The following is a 22,111-nucleotide window of genomic DNA, read 5'->3' as shown; positions in this document are numbered from 1 at the left end:
GGGTGTCCATCTGCCCCAGCCCCAGCTAGGCCCTCCCTCTCAGCTCTGGGCCTGGGCTGTCCTCCCTCTGGGACCATCAGGGATGCCTGAGTGCCCCAGTCCTGGCGGCTGCTGCTTGGGTATCACTACCTCCCTCCACCGGACACTGCCCTGGGCTAGCGGGCCTGAGCCACAGCTGGTAGTGGTGGGAGACATTGGCAGTGAGGGTCTGTAAGAGGGGACCTTCTTGGGGCTGATTTCCCTGTGGCCCACCCACCTGTTTTTGAGCTAACCACTTGCCTTCTCACCCACCATGCCCTATTGTTAATTATTTAATTGATGTTAATAAAGCGGGAGGCTGCCCATTTCTTGCCCCGATTCCAGGGGGCACTCTTTGCAGCTCCATTCCTCCCCTACACCGCAGCCCAAGCTCTGCAGATGGCATCCAGATGTTATCCATATCACTGGCCCCACACTGGGCCCCAGAATCCTATTAATTGAACCCAACTTAGATCCCTCCATTCAGGCAGCCTATTCTGCCTTCATTCCCGGCTGCATGGCTCCCTGAGCTGCTTCCCCCTTATGGGTGTGGTCCCCCTGGGACCTTCAGCTCTACCAGCCCTGGCCCACCTCCAGGCCAGTCAGAGGCCCTGGCCCTCAGCTCTGGCCGTCCCTTGCAGTGGGCCCCTGGCCCTTCAACCCTTCTGATCCTGGCCCCAGCTTGGACCAGTTGGGGCATGCCAGGACAGGTTAAGAGTCTATGGCCTGACTCTCTCACTCTCTGGGGTCCATCTTCTAGACCCTACAAAGAGGGTAACCCACCCAGTTGTGGGGGCTAGGGGTTAAGGTACCCCAACCCACCTTTCACCAGAGTGGTAAGTGGCTTGGCATTTCCTGGGGGCTCCTGCACCACTGGGAGCCCCACCAGGCCACCCACTCCCAGCAGGGTGCAGCTTTAGGTCATGCCCAAGACCAGGAGCCTCCTAGCTATCCCCTACAGCTCCTCCCTTACCTCCAGATGATACCAGCAGCCAGACCATGTTGTTGCCTCACCTCCAGTACCAGAACTGCCCTGTTTATATGGGCAGCCCTAAATCTAAAATGGCTGCCCTCATCAGGCACCTGTTGGCTGCTGTGCTGTCCTCTGGCCCCTTAAAGCACAAACACCCTCTTTCTTTTTTCTTTGTCTCTCTTTTTCTTTTTTTCTCTCTTTTCTTTTTTCTCTCTCCCCTCTTTTTGTCTCCTTTCTCTTCTCTTTCTCACTCTTCTCATTCTCTTTTTCTCACTCTCATCACAGCATGCTTAACAAAACAAATACATGAGAGCAAAGGTAATATAAGAAGTTTGATTTATTGTTACCAGGTTTAGAATTTTTAGAAAATCTGGTACTTACTGTAGAAAAGGGCAACATTTATGATTATTAACTATACTAATATGCAGGGCATCCTGCCATGTACTCCCTGCCCTCATTTGGTTTTTTGGCATGCTGGCACTCAGGCACCTTCCAAGGTAGACAGCATGGTTTTTTCAGCACTCTGGCCAATAAATATTGCTTACCCCTGATTTATAACATATCTGTAGTTGTACCAGTGCACTGAAGGATTTGTGAGGCACCTGTCCCGTGGTGTTGCTGAGTGCATAGGCTTACAAAATACTTTGAAATGGCCTGCATTGTGGGGTGATATGAGAAACACCTGCCCAACTAATGCAGTAACAGTGCTTGTGATTTCTTGGTCCACTCAGGGAAGAGCCATGGTAGGCTGAGCTATAAAGTTCTTCCCAGATATTGCAACTAGTGCTTGGAAAGCAGCTGGGGCAGTTATTATGTGAGGGCATGGACATATCTAGGATTTTGAAAAGGAGGGTGCAGGTGGTCTGGCACTTCATTGTATACAACACAACACATTTTTCTCCAGTTCAAGAGAAATTAGAGGCTTTAGTAATGAGATATAGAAGACTAGCACTATATTATTCAGTGTAAGATCAAATAAAAAACAAATATAACTATTGGAATGTGCACTAATTTGCTAGATTTTATATCAAGTTTTAAAAAAAATAATGAATTAGGTAAAATAGTCAAAAGAAATTATGTCCTTAATCCTGCAGTCAGTATAATTAAACGTATATCTCTTATTCGGCTTGAGTGTCTTGACAGTGCATCCAGTACTTCACTGTTAGTCATGTCTACATCTGAATTAATATTACCACACCTGAATTAAGGTTTTTAGCTAGAGTTAAAGCAGTCTGCAGGGCTGTGAAATAGGAAAGAGACATTACCAGAAGTAGCCAACAGACAGAAAAATTGCAGAAGAAAGGATAGTTTGAATAGTGGAACACAAAAATTCTTAAAAAAGATAGAGGATCATTAACACATGAGTGGAAAGAGATCAGCAGGAATCATGGACACGTTAATTAGCCATAAAAATCAATTGACTCGTAGTGCTGCCTGAATAGAAATGTTGTTGCCCCTCCCAGGCAGTTGGTTTTAAAGTTTGGGTGGAGCAGGAATCAAAGAGGGGTGCAGCTGCACCATTGCAACTCCTTCCCCCCACCTTCCATCCCTGTGTTAGGCTATAAGATTTTTATATAGAAGTTCTTGCAAAGAACTTATTGCAGCAGCAAGGGCTTGGCGTAAATAGGCCCTGCTACACTCACTGTGATAGAAGTATCTCTACTGGAGCCTTTCTATTGGTGACTCCACCCTCCTGTTGTGGACCAACCACCTGCTTACTTGCCTGCCATGCTTTGATCTTAATTGATTAGTTAACTGATATAATTAGCTGGAGGCTGTTCACTTTATGCGCTCTGGTGCCAGGGGCGCTATCTGTGGCTCCTTTTCCATCCCTACACCGCAGCCCAAGCCTTGCAGATGGTACTGATGTAGTTTTTGACCTGGGCCCCATTGTGACTTGGCCCTCTTCTTTACCTCCTTGGGGCTTCTCGCTGTCTCCCCCCCTTGCTCTGGGGCTCCTTGCTGCTCCCTTACTCTGGGGATTTTCACTCGTCGCTGCCCCCTTTGTTCTGGGGCTTCTTGCTGCCCTCTTTGTTCTGAGGCTTCTCGCTCCTCACGGCCCTCTCTCCAGGCTCCTCCCTGCCCCCCTTGCTCTGGGGCTTTTCACTGCCCCCTTGCTTTGGGGCTGGGGCCAATGCACCCAAAATGCTGCACCCTCTCTGGCGCCAGGGTTCCCACACTACTGTGGAATCCCTATAAGGCCTCCTCCAACCCCTAATAGCCTCACCCAGTCCTCCGGTGAAAACAGCAAACACAAAAAACACAAAGCCCCCAGGCTATAACATAAAAACTAAACCGTCTGGCCAAACAACATTCAATCCCTACCGAGAAATACTCCGACTCATAGCAGCAATCAGGAGATGCTCATGCAGTTGGGCTTCTCCCCTCTGTCTGCACTGGCCAGGTTCCCCCTTCCTTGGCCACCAGAGGGGAGCTGCCCTCCTGGCCTCACACCTGGGGCTTAAGAAGGACCAAGCCCTGCCCCTTCCTGTCAGCTGGCTCCACAGGTTGCCCTAGCAACCAGCACCTGTGACTCCGGCTGCCCTGGTGACTGGCAGCTGAGCCTCCCCCTTCTTGCCACTAGGGGTCTCCCCCCAGCTGTTTTTCTGCTCTCAGGCACAGGGCACCTGAGTGCTCTGCCACACTCACCTTAACTCCATTTGGTAAAAGCTTATTTGGAGAAGGAAGGATTTAGTATGATTGCTGTCATATGTACTGTTGGTTCATCTAAGGAAAACTGTAAGTTTAAGACAGAAAAATTAGGGTGTGAGGGAAGAAGATCACTAAACTGTATACTAAAATGCTTGTGTTAAATTTTATAAATGTTTAAGAAAAGTTTTGAGGGAAAGCCATGACATAATGGTAAGGAGGGTAAGAAATAAGACATGTTGGCAGGATGCTTGACAATTATGGTTGTGAATATTACAGTTAGAGGACATGGCAGCCTGCAGCTGGTAGTTAGCTGGGACATTACTCACTGGCATATGGTGCAATGACAGTTCTTACTGGAGGCAAGAACCCCAAGAGTTCAGATAGTGCATCTTTACAGTGGTGGCCCTAGACAGTTCTCAAGACACAGCTCCCACTTGCTTACCCAACTGGGCTCCAGCCACACTTCCATAGCTTTGTGTTAGTGCACCTTTTTCTGTTAGCAATGTGGAAATATCTTTATATGGGCAAACTGAATATCTATTTTTGGCCTGGTCATCTTTTTACTTCAATATTTACCCTCATAAGCAAGCAGAAGTGCACTTACAAATCCATTTTGACCTTGGTCATTGCAGTTGGTTTTATGTAATGTACTACTCTAACTGAAGGGGAAAATACAAGGAGCGTAAGGTCTCCCAGCTGCTGAAGGAGTTTGTTCTCCCATACGTATTTCCCTCAGGAAGATGCTCTGCTGGGTGGAAAGACAGCTTGATCCAGAAAAAACCTGATTCCCATGGGTGGCTGATCTCAGATGGCAGTGGAACTGCATGCTGGCAAAACCCTGCCCTTTTCATTTGGGCCTCTCAGATGGCAGAGGCCACATGGCCCAATGAAGCAGCAGTTGGAAACCTTTTCTGGTGGCAGGCTGGAGGAGCACAGCTCAGGTCCAAAGAAGATTAGTGCTAAGACCTAGCCACCGCCACTTCCTCTGCTTCTCCCCATCACCATTTCTCTTCACTGCTTGGCTGTGGCATAGTATGGGAAAGCTCCCTGCTGCCCACCTTCCTGGCTGTGGGAGAGTTCATAGGATTAAATGTAGCAGCTTATTATTTACCCATCATGGTGGGGTATGGCATGACATGAATGAAGCCCCTGTTGGCAAACACTGCTAAAGCTCCAGCTCTATGGGTCAGATCCAATGACTCTGTTGGCTGTATCTAGCCTGTGGGCCATAGGCTGCCAGCTCCTGCAGTAAATCATTATTTCCCCTTTGCAGCAATATATTAGCAGTATAAACAAAGCCTTTGTGCTAGTTTTGCTCAGTAAGGATGGAGTGTTGTATAGATTAAAAATAGATGGGTAAATAATAGGCTGCTAAATTTAATCCTATGAACCAAACATAAACAAAAACAATCTAGGTAAAATGCAGCTAAAAATAGTGGTGTTGGTCTTCTAATCTGTAAGCCTTTTATGATTATTTGACAGCTATATGAGCCGTCTCTTAGCAGAGTGAAAAACAGTACAATTTATTGTTAATTCTCTGTTTGCAAATATGGTTTCTGTTAAGTGGGCTCTCTTCTTTAAGGGATGGGATGATGGAGAGTGTCCCTCCTTCACTTCCACTGTTCTGCCCTTTGGTGATGAGGTGTCTCTGGTGAAGGGGTGGGCTTGAATCTCCTCAGGCCAAAGAGGGCCTTTTAGTCCTTGTGTCACAGTTTCTGACTGAGTGCCTCAACTCCCAGGCTCTTGTGCAAAAGGTGGCCACCGGTGCGTTTTTTAATGTGACCAGATCTGTTGTGCTCTGTGCTGAAATCGGTGCTCGTGTGAGGTAGGCGAGGGGATGCAGACAGTATATAAGCCCCTCCAAGCACTTGTAAGGATTGCACCAGAACATAGGTAGGAGTTAGGTGCCTAAATGGTCAAACTAGATTGCTTCTAAGCACATTCAGAGAACAAGTGGAGGCACCCAGAGAATTTTGCAGTCAAAATTGTAGGCCCCAAATGAATTTAGATGCCCGATGGGTTGTGCACTGCTGGAGCAGGGACAGTTTGGATGGTTCTTTGTAGGCACCTAAATTCCATTCAGCCTAAATTCCACTATGACTCCAGAACTGATCCGGCCCTCAGTTTGTAGCCAGTACTTTGCAAATAACCAAGTTAGACAGAACTTAGCTTAACCACTGCCATAGTGATATCAGGAGGCAATCATATAATGTCAGTCATGAACAGGGATCCTGGTTTTCTCTGATAAAAAAAATCAAAATTCTCTGATTTTAAAAAAATCCACATTTTTCTGTCATTAAAACAGAACGCTACTATGTATTATTTGGATTGATATGGTGTTCTGTTTTAATCATGGAAAAATGTGGATTTTTGGGGCGTTTTTTAAATCAGATGATTTTGTTGGTTTTTTATCAAAGGAAAACAGGATCCGTGGTCACGACAAACAAGGAAATGGAGATCCAAAGAAGAATGTGCTTCATTCTAAAGCCTGTGTAAGTCTGTTTGAACAATTCAGTTGATCCAATAAAAGATACCAGCCACAAAATCCTTGCCCAAGGTTATGGAGCAAACTTAAATCTGTGTGGACTGCCTTGATTTTAAACTCCTGTGCTTTTAAACTTTTGGGCTTTTTGTTTTCAGCTTTCTGAGGTCTCAGCTTCACTGGTTTGCCTCTCTTTATTTTTGCTTTTAATTATCACGTACCCTTTGGGATCTTGCTGCTCAGTTTAATGTGCATTACCCTTGCATCTTAACCAAGTATTTGTCCATGAATTTTCTTCAGTTCCTTCAAGCCCCTTTAAATGAATCTCTCTGCAACACTTTCTTGTGCGTAATTGTCTCCAAGAGACTGAATGTGTTTTTTTCTAGGTCTGGGAAGTTTTAATGTAATGTCAGCCATCAGGGGAACCATTGTGGATCTTATTTTCTCCACAGGAGTCCGTGCAAAGCTTATAATCTCTGCAGGATTCCCTGTGACCCACAATGTTCATAATTGACAAAAGGGGCCATGGAGGTATTATAAATGCAGCTGGAGTCTATGCATATTTCATCACCTCCACAGGGGTCTTGGTAGGACTTGTGAGCGCTACAGGAGTCCCTTATAGGACTTGCAGCTATGACAACCTGATGATGAGTGGGGGGACAAGAAACATAATGGCAACTTTGAGGTAGGGGTGGCAATGGAAGGGGGGATTAGAAAAGAGAAGAATATCTTGAGGAGGCTCTTTCAATAGATTAGAAATAGGAGAATGGGACTTTGGTGGAGAGAGCCAAGGGCTGGGTTTTGATGGGAAGGAAGTAAGGTGAGTGTGGAAGGTTTGAGATTTTGAGTAGGACAAAGGAGATATGGAAAGAAAATATGCAGGTTTCAGGAGCCTGAGTCAGGGGGTTTGAAAATAGCAGCGGGAAGAGGGGAACAAGGCTCTGATCCATACCCCAGTGGCTTTTCTGCATCTTGTATCTAATATTAATTGGATAAATGGCAATGGGAAAGTCTCAGTCCCAGTTGAGGACAGGGCAGTGGCCAGAAACCACAATCCCTTCCTTTCCAGGCCTGTGTTCATCTCAAAGTTCTACATACCCTCTGGCTTGCTTTCTTTCTCTTGGCTCTCCACTGGGCCACCTTCAAGAATTGGGCTGGAGGGTGCTCTGAGTAATGCCTAGGCGATGACTGGGAAGTGGGAGATGCAGGCTCAGACCTTCTACAGTTAAGAGGAGAACACAAAGCACCAGCAGACTTTCCTTGCCCCCAAAGAAGGGTGTTTGTGCCCAAAAGCTTGCAAAGAACATTTTTTTTCCAACTTTTTAGTTGGTCTAATAAAAGATACCACATTTATCCAAAGAACTGCTGCTAACATGCTGAAGGAAGAAACTGAATGGGGTGGATGGGAATGGATATCTTTTTCACGGGGCAAAGAACTTTTTTCTCTTTGTCAATGATAAAGGATGCAATTTTATGTGTATTCTTGTTATGTTATACACATGCTTTCTGAGTCAAATTGGATAGGATGCATTTTATAATTCTTAGAAAGAAATAAGAATGCATGTATTGACACTGCACAACCCCAGTGCCTGTAACAAGGGTGCAGCTCTTTATTGGGAAGTAAAATGCAACTGACATTTGTGCTTGCTTCTTCAGATATGCTACACAGATTAAAAAAAGTAGTCCTTGAAGAAACAGATGAATACATGTTCCTCAGGGATTTCTTTGTGACAAGATTTCAAAACACGTCAGGGAGTGGTGTTCAGAGTTTGTAGCTAGAATCCACAAAGACATAACAATTCTTGTGTCTACAGGGATTGCTGTCACAAATTGGCAGACTGCTGCTGTAATGCTGAACAGGAGAAAGAGAAAGTGAAAGGCATTGGGAAGTGAGTCAGCCATTTGGTACCAATCCTGCTTACAAAACAATCTTAGCCCTTCTGGGAGCTCAGAAGATTGGTACACATGTTCATCTCTTCATGGGACATTTGGGAAATGTAGATCCAAAAGGAAATCTGCAATAGGAGATTTCCACACCTGCCAACATTAACCCTTCAGAAAGACTGCTGACTAAATATGCTAAACATTTACATTACTGTTACAAAGCATTTAACTGTTAGATATAACATCTTATCTTTGCTTCTTTTTCTTTCCTTTTGGCCTCAGTCCCTCTTGCTGTCCTTCTTTCCCCACCTCCCCCTGCCTAACGCTGAAATGAACCCCTTGGTATACTTATGAAAGGGAGACATATTGGGTCAGGTTCTAGTCCACCTGTTAGACACGTAAGTAAATTTTGATGCCTAAATGTTTTCTATTCCACCATACTTGAATCCCTGAAAAGCTTTTAATACTAAAAGTGGCTTGGTCCTTCTCCTCCCTGCTGCTTTTTTTTTTGTGACTCAGTCTTAAGGGGCAGAAGATGGTGTACTTCAGACGTAGATACAATATGGATTTTTAGGGACTTGAACATTGTGGAATAGAATTGAATTTAGGTGTCCATGTCTATTACATGCCTAATAGTTGGAATAACGTTTAGCCCTTTGTCTTCTCACTAATCCCTTTTCCTATCCACCAGTCTTCTTCCTGACAATCCATCTCACTGATGACCCTAATCAGTTCTGTTGTGAACAAGGTAAATTCAAATAGGGGGCTGCTGAAATATGCCAGTGTCAAACAGCGTGGCTCTGTAATCCCATTTAGCTATGTTGGAGTTCATTTGCCTGGCACAGTTACAATAAAAGACTTTTTCATAGATTGCACAGACATTAGGGCTGGAAGGGACCTCGGAAGATCATTGAGTCCAGCCCCCTGCCCCAGGGCAGGATATCAGCTGGGGTCATAGGATCCCAGCAAGATACACATCTAATTTTTCTTGAAGGTGTTCAATGTAGGTGCTTGAATAACCTCCGATGGCAGGCTGTTCCAGACCTTGGGGGCTTGGACAGTAAAGAAATTCTTCCTTTGTCCGGCCTGAAACGGTCTTGCAGTAGTTTATAACCATTCAACCTTGTCATCACTTAGGGGGCTCTGGTGAACAATTGTTCCCCCAGATCCTGGTGAACACCCATGATAAACTTATAGGTGGCCATCAGGTCACCCCTGAGCCTGAGCTTTTCCAGGCTAAAGAGCCCCATGGCTCTCAGCCTGTCATCGTAAGGTCTGCTTTCCTGACCTCTGATCATGAGCATGGCTCTTCTCTGGACTCTCTCAAGTTTCTCCACATCCTTTTTGAATTGTGGAGCCCAAAACTGGACGCAGTACTCCAGCTGCAGCCTCACCAAGGCTGAGGACAAGGGGAGAATGACGTCCTGGGATTTGCTTGAGAAGCATCTATGGATGCAAGCCAGCATTTTGCTCACTTTACTAGCTGCAGCATCACATTGAAGGCTCATGTTCATCTTGTGGTCAATGACAACCCCCAAGTCCCTTTCATCCATAGTGCTAGCCAGCGTAGCACTGCCGAGCCTATAAGGATGCTGCAGGTTTTTCCTCCCAAGGTGGAGAACCTTGCATTTTTTGGTGTTAAACACCATCAGGTTCTTGTCTGCCCATTTCCTGAGCCTCTCAAGGGAACCCTGGATTGCTCTCCTGTCCTCAGGTGTGGATGCTTTACCCCAGAGTTTGGTGTCATCGGCAAACTTGGCCAGTCCGCTCCTGACTCTAATGAAGATGTTGAACAATATGGGTCCAAGGACAGAGCCTTGGGGGACCCCACTGGTCACAGGACACCATAACAATTAACTTCCATCAACCACCACCCTCTGGGTCTGACCACAGAGCCAATTCTCTAGCCAGTGGATCATAGTGGACCTGAGCCGCAGTTGGCCAGTTTTGCCAAGAGGTGATCATGGGATACCAGATCGAAGGCTTTTTTGAAGTCAAGATATACAACATCAGTCTCTTCTCCCTTGTCCAGGTGATAGGTCATAAAAGGAAATGAGATTGGTCAAGCAAGTCCTACCTGCAACAAACCCATGCTGGCTATCCCTCAGGATGTTGCCATCAGCCAGTACATTGAGGATGGCCTCTTTGATGTTTTTTTCTAAGACCTTCCCTGAGATAGAGGTCATACTGATGGGCCTGTAGTTTGCCGGATCCCCTTTCCTATCTTTCTTGAAGATAGGTACCACTTTGGCCTTCTTGCAATCTTTGGGCACTTTACCAGAGTGCCAGGAGCTCTTGAAGATCTGTGGCAGGGGCTGAGCTATGATGCTAGCCAGCTTCTTGAGTACCCTGGAGTGTAAACCTTCAGGGCCGGCTGACTTGAAGGTGTCCAGCCTCTCAAGGTGTTCCTTCATGAGGTCAGCACTGATGTAGGGCAGGGGATCTCCCTCACCCGGACCTCACTGTCCTGTAACGGGCAGGGGCAACCCATGAGACTGATGAAAAACTGATGCAAAGTACCCATTTAGTAGGTTGGCTTTTTCCTGGGCTTTGGTTGTCAGTTGTCCCTTCTGGTTTAGCAGGGGTCCAATGTTGCCCTTGCTTTTCCTCCGGCTCCCCATGTATCTAAAAAGGACTTTTTATTATTCTTGATACTTGTAGCTAGTTGGAGTTCAGTCGCAGCCTTGGCTTTCCTCGTTCGCTCCCTGCAGGTCTCGACCATTGTGGAATATTCCTCCTTGGAGGTGGATCCCGTCCTCTATTCTTTGTAGGTCTTACTTTTTAGCTGCAGGAGGTCTGCTAGTTCCCTGGAGAGTCAGGGGGGCTGCTAAGCCCTTTTGCTGCCTTTCCTCCGAGATGGAATAGCATTAGCTTATGCATCGAGGATCGCTCCCTTGAGGAGCTACCACTCTTCCTGGGCTCCTCTCCCCTTTGGGTCATGGTCCTTTAGGGCATCACCAACAAGCCTCCTGAGTTTGTCAAAGTCAGCTTTCCTGAAGTTGAGGACTTCTGTATTGCTGACTGTCTTGCCAGTTTTACAGTGGATGGTGAAGGTGATTAGCTCGTGGTCGCTGTCACCCAGCTTCCCATCGATGTTAGGTTGCCAGTTAGGTCGTTCCCGGTTGCCAGACCAGGTCGAGCAGCGCTTTACCTCTCATTGGCCTGTAGACCTCTTGTGTCAAATAGAGATCATCCATGTATGAGAGGAAGCTTTGTGACTGCTCAGATTTAGCTTAGCGCTCTTCTTTTTCTCTATAAATAAGGCACTTTCTGCTTCTGCTTCTCTTTTTTTTGGGAGATCTATACTGCAGTAGTAGGACAAAACCACCTTTGGGTTAGGTTTTTGGATTATATTAATCAGGACCATAAAGCATGCCCACGTACTGCTAGTCAGTTGAAATAAAAGAGTCTTTGATCAAGTCTGCACTTTTCTTCAGACATATCCCTGGGATGTTTATTTGTTTAAATTATCCTGGCTGTCTCCTTCATGATTAAAGATGTTTCTTTTGCTAGAATTTGACATAGAAACTGTATTGCCTCTTAATCGAGTTGACTGTAACTCATCCCTAAGTGTATGTAAAGAAACTTCAAACAGAAGTTACTTCCTGACTGAGGTACTGCCTTAGTAAGAAATATATATTTATTGACAACTGTGCATGAGAAGTTCTGTATGCTTGTGCATCACACTGTAATTGTACTGTTTGTACAGCTCCCTTGTCATTATTTTTCACATTCTAGATTTCAGACATGTGCATCTTCATGTTTTTAATATAGATTTGGAATGGATCTTTGTCAAGAATGACAATAATTTACAATTTCAACTGAAAATCTCAAAGCATTTGACAAATACTGATGAATTCTCCCAGGGATCCTTTGAGGCAATTAACTACTGTAATTGTGGTATAATAAACATGGAGAAATATGTAAAATAGAAAGTATAAAGTAGGGAGATAAAAATCAGAGAAATTCAAGTAAAAATACTGAAAGGGGCTTAGGTAGGCACTGCACATGTTTTAGCTATTCAGTAGCCTCAGGGTTAGCAGCATGGAGTCTACGAAATCTTTGATAAACCATGAGGATATGAGCAGCCATTCAGTAAATGTGTGAATTCCTCAGCTGGTCTTCTCTTACCCAGAGGGTTGCGCCTGAATATTCAGGGCTGGTCATTTGCTGGGAAGATATTTCTGCATGCCATAGTGGGATAGTGTATAGCCTGGGGGTGATCACTTACACAGTTCAGATTCATCTTCTGCTTATGAGTTGGTGGGGATTGCCTCCCAAATATATCTGTAAAGAGGCACTTGTAGCCTCTCTTGAATTGTATTAATTCTTTGCTGAAATATGATGCCTGATGCAAGGTGTTATTTTCCAGCTGAACAGCAGAGACCTACTGCCAATCTGTATAGTGTTTACATATTAGGTCTTCTAACTAGCTGAGCTCACAAATCTATTGAAGAGGCCACTTCTGCTCTTAATCTTTTGAACTTCCTGAGCTATGCTGCTACATTCCCATCATACATGCTGTGAATACACTTCAAGAGAAACCAAAAGAGCAAACAGCAGACCAAATACAAAGAATATAGGTTGCAGTTCGAATGGTACTGCAATGTTACTCACTCATTCTTCACTATCCATTTAACGCAAAGATAACTCAATCAATTTTGAGGGGCTATCTTCTCTAAAGCTTTCATTAATAGAAAACCTCATAGCTTGTCTCAAAATCATACATTTCTTGGAGACAGATAATGTTGTAAGCTCCTGCTTTGCCCACAGGCTGACTGTAAAATGCTATGACATTGATAATTAAAGTCTGCATGGAAAATATAGCAGAGCTACTTACATGAAAGCCAATACTGTGACATCTATGCAGAGGCCCTACAAACTACTCCTCCCCTCCCCATGCCATTATAAGAATTGGGCTATGAATGTTTACAAACCTCCTGATGAAGCCTTGAACACCTCACTTTTACCAAGCCTTTTGCACCCATTCACCCATGTTCAGGTTCTTACCAGCTACCACACCTCATGGGGATACCTAGAATCTGGCAAAATTAGACTGTATTTTATGAAATGGGCTTCTGTAAATTGTATTCCATTCTTTGTTCATTTACTGTAACCATGAAACAAGTGTGCCAAGTGCATTTGAACTACTCATTCCTGGCTGCCCTAGTAGAGAAATACTCTTGTCTATGTGTCTATGAGTGTTTTGCAGACCCAGCAAGAGCAAAGGCTTGAAGGACCTAAAGTTCTGACCATCTGAAGCATCTGCCTCTGTCATCATGGTACACCACAGTATGGTGTGCAATATCCAAGGGACCAACCTGTCATAGCATTCACATGTGTACCCCAGGGTGGGGCTGTTTATATTAGTAAACCCATTTTACTAGGTCACAGGATCTTACCTGTGGTTGCGCAAGTCAGCAACTGTCAACTGCTTCACAGAGAACAGTCCTCCTCTATCTATATTAATTCAGCCACAGATTTCTCTTTAGGTTTTCTGATCATGAGGCTCCTTGGATACTGGATGTTTTACTGACATTTGTTTAATATAGTTTACTACTTGTGCCAGTGACACTCTAGTCATCATGGGTGGTAAGGATCATTCTTTGTTCTTTAGTCATATTAATTTTTCTGTCTTTAAATTGATTTAGAGGTATTAAGGTTACAATTACGTTTCTCAAAGCTTCACTTTACAGCTTATTAAAACTATAATATCTTTTGTGACAAATCATTTCTTTTTGTACCTCAGTGAAAATAGGTTAGTTCATATCATCCTCTTTAGTTATGTGTGTTTCAAAATACCTTTGTATCTTTCCTTAGTTGCTTGCCCTAATTTACCCCCCGTATTTTACTCTTTTTCTTTTCATTCACTTCCCTTTTCCTTATAGGAATTGAAACAATAGCATTTCTTTCCAGCAGACAGTGTAATTTGCCTCTTTTAAAAATTACCTGTTAGCTACTGCTTCATTCATAAATCAGGTTTATATTATGAATGGACTGGTTCCCAAATGCTGATGGCTCTGTACAACACATTAATTCTATGGCCATGCCATTATGTATACTATAATGTGACACAAGATTTCCAGACCAGAAAATCCTGAACTGCAAACTCAGTCAGAGAGGTACTGTCTGTCTCAGGCAAAAAAGTACTGCAACCATCCTTGGATAGAATATATGACATTTGCATGCCTTGGATAGGATGTCTCTTAAATCTACATTCAGCTATGCTGGGCTTTTCTGAAAACTATGTTATTGGTTGAATGAAACATCTGGGACTTTATATTAAGTCTAACTGAACCACTAGAGTATCTCTCCCAAGTCTCTCCCACAATGCAGTCCTTCCTGATTCCCAAGTACTCTTTACCAGGGTCCTTCAGCAATTTGCTCCACCTTCTTTGATTAAATTAATTCTACCTGTATTGTAGTATTGGTTTCTTATCTGTATACAATGTCTACAATGTTCTACTGTGTAGTAAAGCACACCCCTGATTGTGGATGGGCATAAACTCCTTTGAGATAGAGGAACTTGTGTCTTTATCCTTCAAGGGAAGTCTCCAAAACACCTTCAGAAGACATACTTAGTAACAAAATATCATAATCTTACTGGACAGTAAAAACCCTGTACTAAATGTAGACAATGGCTTTATGGGTCATTACAATCTACCTGCTATCTCTCCTAACCCATCTACATTCCACTGGTAATAACAAACCTTTTCCCTTTTCAATGGTTTTGTTCTTCCACATAATTATGTTATCTATTTCACTGCACTTCTCTTGGTTTGAAGATACTCTTGACAATGTTGCTTTGCAGCCTTTCTCCATTCCTCTAAATGACTGTTTCATTTACATATGGCATTATATACAAGTCATTTTTCTATCTGATATTTAGTTCAAGCTGTATCTACTTCTTTCTCAGATCTAAGGAAGAACACTTTCTGCTCAAAAGCTTGTCTAACATCTCTCCTAATTACACAGATGATCCAACAAAAGATATCACGCATAAAAGTTCTTACCTCTTGTATATTAGATGACTTCTGGTTCCTAAAATGACTCATCCAGTAAATACCTTCAAGCTTGATTTGTAGGTAATATGAGAGATTTGTTGGGGAGCTGGAAAAATGAAGGGAATCTTGCCTCTTTCATCCATGAGTAGTATCGATGTATGGTTGTGCTAGGGGTCAGCTATGTTTTCTGGTGGGGAGGTGGTGTGAAAATGATCAAGGTCAGGTTGGAAGAGAGAAGGTATTGGGACCCAACTGATGCCACTTCTTCCCACTGTCCAGCTGTGGCACAATATGACTGGAGACGAAAGCATCCACCCAACTGCAGTGCAGCACAGCAAGAATCCCCCACTGCCAAATGCCACTGAAGGCACAACTCTGCAGGCCAGATCCAAAGGCTTCACATGCTAGATCCACCCACAGGTGGCAGGTTGCTGACCCATGGTCTACACCAATGGGGCAGAAAATCTTGTTGGATTGAATACAAAGTGCAATGTTAAGCAGCGTGGGGACAGAATAAGGGGGGGTGCTGTTTTGGTATAGTAAGATTTAAAATGATTAACTACTTTTGGGCCTGCCCAAATCTTCTGCTCTTGTTACAATGAAGGGAATATGTCCTTGAAGGGAATAAACCAGCCTGGTTTGCTAACAGTTTCAAATGAGGATGAATACAGCAAAGACAAGGAAGGATAGGCACCACGAGACCCAAGACTAGAGGAGAGAGCCACCACTGTGTCAAGAGATGACGTAGTGAGCGAACACCCCACCTCCAGACTGCTGGCATGCTGCCATCTGACACCTAAGAGAGAGCCTCAGAGTGAAGACTGCATCCTGGCCAGATGTACTTTGACACTGATGACAGCCCTAGAATTGGCAGATATCCAGAAATGCTTGATTGGTTGCATTGTTTTTTTTCTGTTATCACTGTGTATTAATACATTTGCCTATTATCAAATGGAAAGGTGGAAAGGTTGTAGTCAGTCTGAGGGAGGATGGGTGTTTCTCCCAGACCCTCCCAACTAGGTCCTAAAACCAGAGCCAACCATTATCATCGTAAGAGTAGCAATGGCTGGTAGTAAGCCCAGAAGGATCTTGATTCTCAGAGATAGACAAAATGATAACTAGACAATGAAACTATTATCTGTGTTGTTTGTTCTTGGATTAAAAGAATGAGTTGCCCTTTGGCATCTTAAGCCCTCTTATTTTCACAATAGTCCTGTTATCAGAACAAAGCTATCTCCAGGCACCACCATTTCTGTCAATGTAAGGATAGAAATCCCTATACTACTGAATTTTTACTTGCTTTTCTGCACTAGATACAGGCCAAAAGTGACAATTCAGTGCCACTAATATGAAAAAAGAGATATAATAATTTCCAGATACAAATTAAAATCCTTATGTTCATCTTGAGCTGTTTTGGCATGGGACGTGTGCTAAACAAACCAGGGTCAATTTAACATGGTTATTCTCAGCAGCCCCCTGGCAGTTCAGAAGCAGGTGGATTAAACTGCATTTTCTGAGCCAACAAAGAAAGAAAAGCTGTAATAAAGCAGAAAGTTCCCTTTGTACAGAATGATAACACTGGTGGCAGAGGCTGAGAGGAAAGAGAAGAAAATGAAAGTTTGACTGACTGAAAAGGTTAAGTTGAAAGCAGAGTACTGAAAAGAGATCAGATGGTCACGAGACAATTACATCACAGGGTCACTATCCTATTATGGGATCAAAAGAAGACAAGTTGTGAATTAAAGCAGGATACTTCAAATGGAGAAGGAGAAGGAGGAAGAGATTGTGTAGCACAGTGTACAGATAGGGTAGGCTGCCTAATTTGTGGGAAAGGACACTGGTACAGCTCTGTTTCAATCTTAATCTTATAAATCTAGTGCAAGGAGAGCCAGAGGTATACTAGGAAGACAGAAGCATTTCTCAGATTAGAAAAAAAGATTTAAAATGAATAGCTGTGATTTAAAATGAATCTGCTGTTTGGTCAATGCAATAGCAGTGGCCTCTTTAAGACCTCTAGGGTCAAGCTGTAGAATGATAGGGAGCACTCATGCCAGCAATACCCTTGCTTACAATGGCACTATTTGTATGAATAAGTGCTCATCCGTCCATGAAGTCAATGTGTATGTAACTCTTCACATCCATGGATGAACACTTATCCTCTCAGCCTTTATAAATTAGTCCCTTCAACTCCCCCAGTCATTATTGTTCATCTAGGTTTCTCCATCTTTCTTGGTAGGTGGTTCCCAGCACAGAACACACTATCCTATGCCACTGCTCAGTCAAGTAAGCCTCTTGTTACTTTCTGACTGTGAGGCAATGCCTCTGCCAGTGCAGTTGATGACTTCATCTTCTTTCTTTGTTGTCCTCTCACTGCTAACCTTTTATTTGCTAACTGTGCCTCCCGACAAATTAATGTATTAGCTGTTTTCAGGTTAGTTCAGTGTAAGGCATGTATGTGATATATAATTTCTATTAGTATTTTCTCTTTGTACATACATATTTATGTAGCTATATGTGTGTGCACTTATGCATGCATACATCTTTGAAGCTGTATAGTTTCAGAAGCGATCCTTATTCATTCCCGCTCATATTTTTTCTTCAGGAAAAGGATGTTTTTCTTCTCATAAACTGCATACCCGTAGAGGATTTTTAGGCAACTAGCCAATTCAGAGTAAGATAGTGGCTGCTGTGGGCTAAGTCTCTTATCTGTCCCCTTCAGCTGTTTCAGTTCTTTGCTGTTCCTAGAAACATAAAAATAAATGATCTAGACTCACAGGCAGCTACCAAGTAAGAGGCCTGCAAGGAAAAAATTAGGAGGCAGATTCTGATTTCAGGCATCCCAATTTGACTGTTTCCATCACTTCAGTTGTATAACTGCAGACGCACACCAGGTGAGCTGAGAGATAGCATCTCATCAATGTGATGTCATTTTTTAAAAATACACGAGGACACTTGATATCTTATTTCACTCTTATCCTGCTGCTTCTTTTATCTGTTTGGACATCATGCCGCATGCCCAAACTTGAAAACAAAATACCTATGTTTTATTATGAAGAAATGAAGGTTCTGGCTCACTCTGTGAAGAGAAATGATTGAGCAAGACAAATGAACAAAAGGCTTGAAAACAAACCAGACAGACCTAGAGTGCTGCACCAGAAGTACAAGGAGGGTTTGACCCCCTACACATACCTGTTTCTTATAAGTCAGGTAATTGTAAATCACAGGTAATGCTATTGATCTCAGAATCCTTACAGTAGTATAATGAAGAGCAAAGTAAGAGAAGAATTGGGCCTGATGGGCCACGCTCTGCTGTACTTCTCTCACACACGTCCTCTGACTCTAGGTGGTTGGAACCTGCTCCTTCCTTTATCACAGCTTATAACTGCTCTAAGTTATACTGACCTTATTTGAACCTCAGTGGTCCACCCTGCAGCACAGAATGCAGAAGGATCCAGTCATATATACCCCTCTTTCATACCATCCTTACCATGCCCTCGTACCTGGTGTGGGGGGTGAGATGTTGCATGTTGCATCTGATATTACCATATACTAGCAGATAAAATCCTTGGTTTAAGGACCTCTCTTTAGGTAGGACATGCTGCCCCTTTTATAGCTCCATTATAACACCAGAATATCACGGAGACCAGAATTGCATCCCAAGTATCTGACTGCTTGTTTTTCTCTTTCTTTGCCCCACAGGCCCTGACCACAGCAGCACCATTCAGGCCTTGGTGGGGAGCTAGGATTCAGGAGGAAGAACTAGATAGGTGAGGGGGACAGCATGATCTGATACATCCTGCTCAGTCACAAGGCTAAATGCCAGGCCACTCTCCTTTGTGGGTGAGAAGAAGAAAATTCCCTCAGTACATAAGAAAGCTGTAAGCAAAACCTCTCTCCTCTCAAGACAAGAGCCCCTTGCTGTGGTCTGTACTGAGGAAGCAATAGGCTGCTAGAACAGTGATGTCCATCCCTGGATGCGGGGGCAGCTCTAGGTGCCACTGTGTCAATGATGGGGGATATTTTTCACACCCCACCAAGGAGGCACTTGGGGGCACCCACCACAGTTATGCTACTGGGGTTCCTCAAACACATGGAAATTTGGTGGGAGGGAAGTGGGGGCAGTATTAAAGCTGCAAGTGCTCCCCTACTGCCAAAGTTTTGGTCCCACAGAGAAACCAACAGACCAAATGACACAGCTCAGCACACTGGATCTGGACCATGTGCTATAGGTTGAGAACCATGGGGCTAGAAAAAACCTCTGAGAGCTGTGCTAACCCTATCCTACCTAGTCACTAGAAGGCAAAATTAGAATGGGGGATTGGCTTGCTATGAGGTAGGGAAAGAAAAGTGGTGGATACAAGAGGTTATGTGTGAGATGGGTGGCAGGAGAGACCAAGTAATGGGTAGAGGATGGAGACAGAGACAGAGATGGGTGGAAGAAAAGCTTGATTAAAAGAGCAAATGAGAGTGAGTATGGGTGGCAGGAAGAGAACAGAGAGGAAAGTTATATAAAGGGCCAATCAGGGAGAGTTAGAAAAATTAGTCAAAGGGGGGAAATGTGAAAAACACACAGATAAAAACTGATTTAAAAGCAAAAACAAATGTTGCAAAGAAAGGAGAACAAAAGTGTGAGGCAGGCAAGTTATTTTTCAGATCAGGATAAAACATAATACTGAATTGAGAACTGGGGAGCTCAACCCCGTAATGGGATGCATCAGTGGAAAATGAGCAGGGTTGAGAGCGTCACAAGTAGCTGTACATCTGCATCTGGCCCCAAGGATTTGTTCCAATGGCCCAATTGGTCCTCTGTGCCCCTGCCTACTGGGTCTGTTTCCAATCTCTTGGCTTCCTAACTGCAGTGTCACTGCTGCCTCTGTCAAATCTGCTCCCTAGCATTGATTTTACTGGGATATCCTTTTTATTGATGGGTCTGTGATCAGTAAAAATCCATCCTCCCCTAGCTTGTATCTCATGTCTTATGGCCAAGTCAGGGTTGTCTGTTTCGAAAGATCAAACGCTGTCCATTGGTCTTTCAAAGGCAGCACCTGAGAGCACGCCTTTCTAAGTGTTTGTGACAGGTGCTGATCTCTAGCTTCTTTAGAAATGGACAAAGAAAACCAGTCTCTAAGGGTTATTGGTAATTCACTTTAGCTCCAGTTGAATTTCCTTGTTGGCTGTCTCTTGCTGGACAAAGATGGTGATTGCCATCTATTCTTATGCACAAAGCTGTAGAAAAGCTTCTTAAGTCTCCTTTCCTGATGAGTCCTCTTCTTAGTGAGTCACAGATATATCAACTCCCTGGCTCAGTTCTCTGATTATTGCCTTCATTTTCAGGTGTGCTAAATGTCAGGGGCAAAATTCACCATTCCTTTCACCATAGATGCAACTCTCCCATGCCTTGTGTAAGATAGTCTCACACAGAGTGAATGCCAAGTCACTGTGATCTTCCAAATCAGAAAACTAATGATTTACACTGATTTAAAACTGGACAAGACAATGAAATATCAAGCCTAACCGGCTTCCTTTCCTAGCTGTCTGTTGTTCTCTCCAGCAATTTTGCTTTCTATTGGATTATACCAGTGGTTCAGTGTTAAAAGTAACTTTATCTCCTGCTTCTTTTCTTCTGGTTAAAGATTTCTTTTTCATCCTTACTTACAATGTGCTTGCTCTTTTCTTGATTATTTTCCATGTTTTTACCAAAAGCATAGATAGCATTGTATCATTATACCATTTTGCGGTATAATACTTTGGCTAGGTAAATAGATTATGCTTATCTCTATCTGGGGGATTCAAATGGAGTAGGGCATACAGAACCTTTTTCCCTCCTGTTCAATGATCAGTCAGAATCACTATCCTTATGCTCAGTGAACACCAAGGCTTATTGAGGCAATGAACATGTACATGTGTAATAGGGAGCCAAAGTCAGCTGAGTCAAGGACTGCACAGCTCAGACTGAAGCTGCAAAAAAGGGGAAGAGAAGGGCCTAAAAGGGCCTAAAGAGAAACATCTGTGTGGGCTAATGAGTCAGATGACTCAGAAATAGCAGTGCTCCGGGGTAGATAAGCATGAAGAAAGGAGGGGTAGACTGGTGCCTTCTAGGGAGCTGAGCCCTCTCCAGAGAAAGCAGACCTATGAGAACCTCCCACAGGCACAAAGACATTCTGAAGGCAGAGAAGTGAGAGCCCCAGGGGATGAGGGCTGCTTAAATGTTTGTTTACCCAAAGTAGGGAGGTTTTTGTTAAAGCCATAGCTTACTTTTTTTTCTAGTTCAAACCAGCAGACTGGGCATGGCTATAAAGGTGTGAAGAGGTGGCCACAAGGGGTGTCTGAGGAACACTGCAAGATGTAAAGCCTTGCCAGGGGCAGGGCATAAGAAGTAGGCGGTTTGAGGTTGAGAGGACTAAAGACTGAGCCTGAGAGGAGCAATAGAAGTGACCTGAATCTGGGAGTGTCAGATTTGTAGCTCAGGGGGGCCAAGGATGGGGCCAAGTGTCCAGAGCCTGGGGAGGGTGAGACTAGGGCTAGAGGGGGCCCAGAGCCTGGAAGTGGAAAAAACAGGACCAGGGGACCAGAGCCCCCAAAAGGGTGAGACTGGTACTGTAGCCCAGAAGCTGAGGTCTGGTGCAGTGAGCCTAGGCTAAGAAGGCACATCTAGAGAAAAGAGGTCAAAGCTGGGAAGGCCAAAGCTCCTACAAAACTTTTGAAGCCCAAGAAGGACAATCATTGTGGTGGGGTTGGGTGACCTCTTTGATAAGGTATTGTGTACCATCTGTGGGGCAGAGGCATGGCTGTAGGGGCAGACAGAGGTCGTGAACACAGCCCTTAATGCACCATTAAGGGCACCAATACAGCTGGAAAGGTAATGGAAGGTTAAACAAAGGCAGATTGGCAGTGGACTGGATTCCACTGGGGTTTTGGGGCATCCTCCAAACCTTTTGTTTATAACAACAACAAGGCGTGGCAGGTAACTGTTAGGGAAGGGCACCCAGAGGGATCAGAAGAGGCAGGAGTTGTGTGGCCACCAGAGGGCACCACAGCACCACTGGATGTGAGACCTAGAGCAACATGTAAAGTTCTTAAAATTCCACCTTTTTTAAA

This window comes from Crocodylus siamensis, chromosome 1 (assembly GCF_052110815.1).
Source record: "Crocodylus siamensis isolate JL-2025a chromosome 1, ASM5211081v1, whole genome shotgun sequence".
NCBI lineage: Eukaryota > Metazoa > Chordata > Crocodylia > Crocodylidae > Crocodylus > Crocodylus siamensis.
The sequence above is the reverse complement of the archived record's forward strand: the minus strand, read 5'-3'. Positions refer to the sequence as shown.